General features: G+C 45.8%; 1 pseudogene; it reads right to left on the bottom strand.

The window, feature by feature from the left end:
- Window positions 1-2198: 2198 nt before the first annotated feature.
- Window positions 2199-3003, bottom strand: LOC102750144 (ADP/ATP translocase 2 pseudogene; annotated as a pseudogene).
- Between the last annotated feature and the right edge of the window lie 4596 nt (window positions 3004-7599).

The raw sequence follows: 7599 nt of genomic DNA, 5'->3' as shown, positions 1-7599 counted from the left end.
TATTCCTTGTATGGGGCAAGTCACTTTTCTCTTGCCATTCTCAAGATTCCCTCTTTGTGTTTGCCTTTTGACAACTTGACTATGATGTTTCTTTTTTTTTTTTAATTTTTTTTTAAAGATTTTATCTATTTATTTGACAGAGAGAGAGATAGCGAGAGCAGGAACACAAGCAGGGGGAGTGGGAGAGGGAGAAGCAGGCTTCCCGCGGAGCAGGGAGCCCGATGCGGGGCTCGATCCCAGGACCCCGGGATCATGACCTGAGCCGAAGGCAGATGCCCAACGACTGAGCCACCCAGGCGCCCTATGATGTTTCTTATTGTAATGGATCTTTTTGCATGTATCCTTCATGTAGTTCACTGAGCTTCCTGAATGTGTAGATTTGTATCTTTTATCAAATTTGGTAAGTTTTCAGCCATTATTTATCCAAATATTCTTTCTGTTTCTTTCTCTCTCTCTCCTCTCCTGCAATTCCCGTTAAGTGCATGTTGGCATACTTTATGGTACCCCACATCTCTTAGGCTCTATTTGTTTATTTTTATTCTTTTTTCTTTCTGTTTTTCAGGGAGAGTTTCTGTTAATTCTATGAGTGGGATATATTTTCTTGTTCCTTTACATGCTTCATCATTTTTTGTTGAAAGCTACACTTTGAATTTTATAATGTGGTAACTCTGGAAATCAGAATTTTTTTTGCTCTCCTCGGAGAGGAGAAATTCTTTGCAAGTAAGGTTTGTTCTACCCCTTCTGGAACCAGGGTCTAGAGTCCTACTCTGGGAACATTTCTTGCTTGCCATAGGATGTAGCTGTTTGGTGACTTTTCTAAGCTATTTTTGTAAAGTCTGTATTCTTAGTCATGTATGGCCTCTGAAGTCTGTTTCTTTATCTTGCGTTCAATTAGTGTTTTAACAGAGATTTCTTCGAATGCCAGGAGCCCTACCCCCACCCCCAGGGAAAAACAAAGCAAAGCAGAAAGAGGAGAGAACGAACAAATAAAAGAAAAAAATGATCTCCCAGTTTTTGCAATATACTCTGTGTTGGGGCATTTCCTAAATGTTTAGCCAGACCATTTACAGCTCTGCTTTAAGCCTTCACTTCTTCTTTGTGTTAACCAAGAGATCAGCCAGAGACGAAAGCTTAAAGTCTTCTCAGGTCTTTTCTGGCATGTGTTCTGCCCTGGGCATGTACGTGACTTTCTAAATTCCCAGTATGCAAGGGTCCTTTTGAATGCCCTTAATTTCCCAAAGAAACTCTCTCCCCAGGTTTTCCACTTCAGATTTTGGCCCTGTATAGCATACTTCAACCATAGTCATTTGCCCCACCTCGATGAAATGTCCACCACTTTTCCAACCTGAGCAAGGTACAGGTTAGGCAAAACAAAAACAAAGAACCTGTGTCAGTCCTTTTCAGACAGGTTAGACCAGACAAACACAATTCTTTGCAAGTAAGGTTTGTTTTACTCCTTCTGGAACCAGGGACTAGAGTCCTACACTGAGAACATGACATACAATCTTCAAGCCTATAGATATACCACAGAGGTGGGTGAGACAAGGGCAAATGAAAACATCACGAATCTTTTCTACCAATCTGAGGTTACCTTTTTCTTTTTTTTAATTTCAGATATTTTTTATTTCTTCAAATTTATCAGGAGTGACTGAGATAAAAAATGTAATTGAGTCCCGTCATGATGGAAATGGCTTTAAGAGAAAACTGGTCAGATGAATATTATTGCTTCCCGTTTTCAACCAGTGGAATAGTTGCCATTGATAAATAGACAGCCAACAGTCTGTCAAGAATGCTCAGGATATGTTATATAATACAACATGCCTATTCACAGGGCGGGGGTGGGGGAGACTAGGAAATAACTTATGTGAACTTCTTGATTTCATCATACAAGACCAGCACAAAAGCACCAGCCACGCCCTGAGAACACTGGGCCACGCCCCCTTGAAAAACCGCTTTGGCTCCTTCATCACGAGCGATCTCCCTCCAGCAGTCCACTGTGCCTGCGTACGTGATGTCAGTTCCTTTTTTTTTTTTTTTTTTAAAGATTTTATTTATTTATTTGAGAGAAAGAATGAGATAGAGCGAGCATGAGAGGGGGGAGGGTCAGAGGGAGAAGCAGACCCCCTGCCGAGCAGGGAGCCTGATGCGGGACTCGATCCCGGGACTCCAGGATCATGACCTGAGCCGAAGGCAGTCGCTTAACCAACTGAGCCACCCAGGCGCCCGATGTCAGTTCCTTTGTGCCCTGACTGCATCATCATTCGGCGGCGAACAGTGTCAGACGGGTAGGACGTCAACCCAGCAACCGCTGTGACGGATTGTGCGATCATCCAGCTGATGAAGATGTGAGTATTCTTGGGATCTGGAAGCATCCCCTTTGCGGTGTCATAGATACCGAAGTAGGCAGCTCGGTAGATGATAATGCCCCGCACAGACACATTAAAGCCTTGGTACAGGCCCTTAATCCCGTGAGATTTGTAGATCTTAACCAGGCAGTCACCGAGGCCTCTGAATTCCCTTTCAGCTCCAGCTTTGCCCACATCGGCTGCTAGCTGGGTATGGGCAAAATCAAGAGGATACACAAAACACAAGGACGTGGCCCCAGTGGCACCACCTGACGCCAGATTCCCAGCAAAGTAGCGCCCAAACTGGGTTCTCTTGTCCACACCACCCAGGAAGATCTGCTTGTCTTTATCTCTGAAGGAGAAGTTGAGAGCCTGGGTGGGGAAGTATCTGATGACATTGGCCAGGTTACCGCGCCAGAAGGACGGGACTCCCTGCTCCTTGGGGATGCGAACCACACAGTCTATAATGCCCTTGTATTGCTTATCTGCGGTGATTTGCTTGCTGGCATGCTGCACCTGAACCAGCAGCTTGACCCGCTCGATGGGCGCTACCGCCGTCTTGGAGATGGCCTCGGCCACTCCACCTGCCAGGAAGCCCTTGGCGAAGGACACAGCAGCATCTGTCATGAGGTTACCTTTTTCTTGATATAAGGTTCGCTTGGATCCTGTAAGTCTTTGCTTTCCAGAGTTAACAAAGTTGATTCTAAAATTTTTTGCTTAATTTTCTGATGTCTCTGTGGAGCACTGGGTCCTTGGAGCTGCCTAGTCCACGATTTCCACTGACATGTGGCAGCTCTACTTTTGCCCACCTCTTTATATGTAATCTTCATCATTCACATTGTTGTGGGTACAACTCTTGCCACAGCATAGAGTTGTGTGTTGCTTTTAATAGACATTTGAGCCCATTTCCATGTTTTGATATGAGAGATATGTTTTGTCTCAGTTATTTTATATTACTTTATGTTTAATGTTTGTATGAATGTTATGTGTGTGTATGCATATTTGTGTATATGTTCATTTCATTACGTGGTCTGCTTTCTTTGTTCATTTTGTTGTGGTGGTTCTCTTTGTGTTTAGGAAGGCTTCCATATCTTGTTCCCTTTGCATGCATATCTTTTTTTTTTTTAAAAGATTTTATTTATTTATTTGACAGAGAGAGACACAGTGAGAGAGGGAACACAAGCAGGGGGAGAGGGAGAGGGAGAAGCAGGCTCTCCGCTGAGCAGGGAGTCCGATGCAGGGCTCGAGCCCACGACCCCGGGATCATGACCTGAGCCTAAGGCAGCTACTTAACCAGCTGAGCCACCCAGGCGCCCCTGCATGCATATCTTTATGTAATACCCTTAGTTCTTTCTTTTTGGTTCCCTACTAGGAATAACAATTTAATTAACTTGTGTCATCCTTGCCTTGCTGACCCTCTCTTCTCCAACACCCAGTTTAATCAGTAATACATTTCTTTATTTTTACCTATTTATACTAAAAATACTTAAGCTTACATTACTATAAATGATGTCCTTTGTTCCCAGCTATTTCACATGAGACTGTCACTATGCTTATTTTACTCCCCACTTTAACTCCCATTTTTGCTAGTTTTATCATTTAAACATTGTTGGAACGCATAACATTAACCCCTATTCCCACCTTTGCTTTAATTATTACAGTTTTTTAATACTTTTTAGTATTTTGTAGATTTAAGATAACATTTTCTAAGTAACCTTAGTTATTCTTGCAACTTTTCTTTCCATATGAATTTTAGAATCAGTTTCTTAGGTTCTAAGAAGAACTCTGTAGGCAAGTTGCTTGGAATTGTATTGCATCTTGGACAAATTGGCTGGAATCTACCCACATATATTTTTGCATATTTGTTGTTAGTCTTACCACCAGGTATGGTTTTTGTTGCTATTGTAAATTACTTAGAAAACCATGATCTCTCCATTCATCTATTGTGTATTTTTTCCATAACATCGACAGATACCCTGACCTTCACTTGCTCTCCTTGCTCCTCTCTGCACTTACCTCCAAGTGGTTACCTATGCCCTGTCCCCTCGGTGTGGCTCACACACTAAATGCTGCAGGCACTCATCACATGAATACTCGCCCTCTCAATGCTGGCCAGTCCTCCCACTAACCAATCTGTTTTTAGGGCCAAGGTTATACTTTTCAGTCTCTTCTGATCCTCATGTTTTAATAAGTGCCCCTGTTTTAGGCTGTGGTTTGGTCTAGGCAGGTATTAATGGAACCCTGAGCTGGCAGTGGAGATGGGGTCAAGACATGCCACAATATTGAAGGAGAACTTCCAGCCCATGACAAATGGTGAAACGTAGGAAGCAAGGAAGGGAGAAGCACTATGATTTTCCTCTTCCTTCAGACTCTTGGGGTTGTGTACCAGAGGGCTTTTGCTTTCCACTTCATGCTCTCAAGGTAGGAGGGCCAAAAACTCACTTCAGAAGGTAACACTGTCTCCCTCAATTCCCTGTCCTTCCCACAGCTCTCCAACTCCACCCTGTTCTGCATTGACAGTCCCAACATCCCTTGGGTTCTCTGGCTGTTTGCTGCCTTCTAACAATGAGATCCTATGCCTGATACCCTGTGGATGCCCCATGAATGCTATGTGACCAAATGAATGACGACTATTGCATGTTAATGTCTTTGTAACCTCTAGGACAGGTCAAGATTGTACAATTATGCCCAAAACATATTTGGCACCAGTGTGGCTAATAAACCCATACATTAGAGCTGAATGTGTTGAATCCATGGCAGGCCAGGCTCTCTCTTGCCTCTAGGCCTTTGTGTGTGCAAATTTCTCAGCTAGAAAAACTGTCCTCTGCCCTCAGCCCCTCCTTGGGTTGCTAACATTTACACTCCTCGAGGAGACCTTCTCTGACGAGCCCCTTCCTTCCTTCCTTCCTTCCTTCCTTCCTTCCTTCCTTCCTTCCTTCCTAAAGTTTATTTTATTTTTTTAGTAATCTCTATAACCAATGTGGGGCTCAAACTCACAACCCATGAGATCAAGAGTTGCATGTTCTTTCTAACTGAGTCAGCAAGGAACCCTATTTTTTTTTTTAAATAAGCTCTATGCCCAACATCAGGCTTGAACTCATGACCCTGAGATCAAGAGCCACATGCTCTACGGACTTAGCCAGCCAGGGGCCCACAACACTTGCACTTTCATCAGTAAACTCATCCGCTTCTAAGCTCTTTGAGGACAGGGAGGGACCTCAGTGCCTCGTAAGCAGTGCCTGGCCCATACTAGGCACCAAAATACAACTTGTTGGACGGAATGAATCGGATTGCTTCCATCAAAGGGAAGAGAGAGCTGTTCCCTTTTTCAAAACAGTCCTTCTGGACCATGTAGAGTGTTCTCTTTCCTGTCTTAAGAGAGCCCTCCACTACGGGGTCCCACCCCCAGCTCACTAGAGGCTGTGACCCAGGACTTCAGATGACATAAGCATGGAAACCAGTACTCCTCTCCCCTTAACCAAAAGGTGTGGGTGCAGATGGCCACCGGCTGTGGTTTTGGTCTAGGCAGGTATTAATTAAAGCTCCATCCTCTGGGGCTCTGCCAGTTTGCCCTTTTATACATGGCCCCACCCCTGCTGCCTAGACTGTCTGGGTTCCCATTAGTGAGCCTGGTGGCAGCTTTGCCTCTGCCCTTGACCCAGGGAGCCTTGGCCCTTTATATCCTCCCCCCACCGTCCAACCAACATCCTCCCCTGTTCGCTGAGAAGCTTTCTTGCAGCTGACACAGGGCCAGGGCTCCTGGATCCATCCAGTGCCAGGAAACCTCTTGTACTAATTTATAACCACAGTGCCCTAAAATTCTAACCTTGAGGATGTCTGTGAGTCATACACACCTCCCAGGGCTGGCAGCCACACAAGAACACCCAGGGTAGAGGGCTGCTTGGGAGCCGGCAGTCAGCACAGGGGCACTAGGCCATTTGGAATCCTTCATCTGGCCCCTCCACTTGCCCTTCTTTGCTGTTCCTTGTCTCCACCAGACCTGGCCATCCAGGGAATGGTCAGTCCAGAGCAGGAAAGAGGAGCCGGGGGTCTTGGGAGGACTTTGGCAGCCCTCATGGACTGCGGCCGCCGGGAATATTACAAATTGCTTCTGGCTCTTATGGCTGTTGCTGAGCTGCAGGCTCTAAGGTCATTTTCTCCCTGTCAAGAAATTGCCTGGGCATGATTTTTTTTCAGCCATGTCAACATCTCTGGTTACCCCACCACTCTCTCCCAGATCCCGATGAGCATATGCCAGTCCCCGGTAAGCAGAGCGGCATCCTCCAACAAGAGGAAGGCATGCTCTGTGTTTACCTTGTCAGCACCCGCCTCTCAGGGCAGCCCTGTCTCCTCCTGCTGTTTAGGACTTCACTTCCAGTCACTGTTAAGTGCACGGGCCGGCACTGTCCAACAAAAATGCAATGCAAACCACATCTGTAATTTTAAATTTCCTAGTAGCCACGTTTAAAAAATGTAAAAAGACACAGGTGGAATGAATTTTAGTAGTATATTTAACTTAACCCAAAGTATCCAAAATATTGTAATTTTAACAGGAAATCAATATAAAAATAATTGAGTTCTTTTACACTCTAAGTCAGTTTCATGGGAGGGTATCTTATACGGCTTCAGTTCTTAATATTTATATTGATTAAAATTTAATAAAAACGTAAAATGCAGTTCTAAAGTTGCACGGGTCCCATTTCAAGGGCGTGACGGCCACGTGTAGCCGGGGCTGCCGTGCGGGGCGGCGCAGGCGTGGACCGTCGGGAACCGAGTGGTAGCTCAATTCAGCAGGCACGCTTTCAGGCTCTTACTTCAGTATCCCTGTGTATTAACCACATCTTTCCTTTTCCCTCTTTGGGAGGGACTGTCCCTCCCAATTCCCAAAGAGCGCAGACAACTAACTCACTTGTAAGTGTGCGTTTCACAGTCCCAGCAATCCAGAGTCCACACCCGACCGCCTGTGTGGGGCTCTCGAACCCCGGGGCCACTACCCACCTGCCGTGATCACCTGCCGCTGCCCACGCAACCGGGGAGTGCCGCAGGGCCCGCTGAAACGATTCTAACTAGACAATTCTAAGCCTGCTCACCCGGCCTCCCTGTTCCTTCTTGTGGAAACCACAATAAAGGCTCCGGTTCATGTTTCCTCCACCCTCGGCCTCCTGACCAACTCCAGTGCTTCCGGCTGCGGACCCTGCACGGCGTGGCGTGCTGCCCGTTTCTAACACACCGTGAGTACATCAGGCTTCTTCCT

The sequence above is a fragment of the Leptonychotes weddellii genome, chromosome 3 (genome assembly GCF_054177405.1).
Source record: "Leptonychotes weddellii isolate Sample4059 chromosome 3, ASM5417740v2, whole genome shotgun sequence".
In the NCBI taxonomy this organism is placed as follows: Eukaryota; Metazoa; Chordata; class Mammalia; order Carnivora; family Phocidae; genus Leptonychotes; species Leptonychotes weddellii.
Note: the sequence above shows the minus strand (reverse complement) of the source record. Positions and strands in the feature narration are given on the sequence as shown.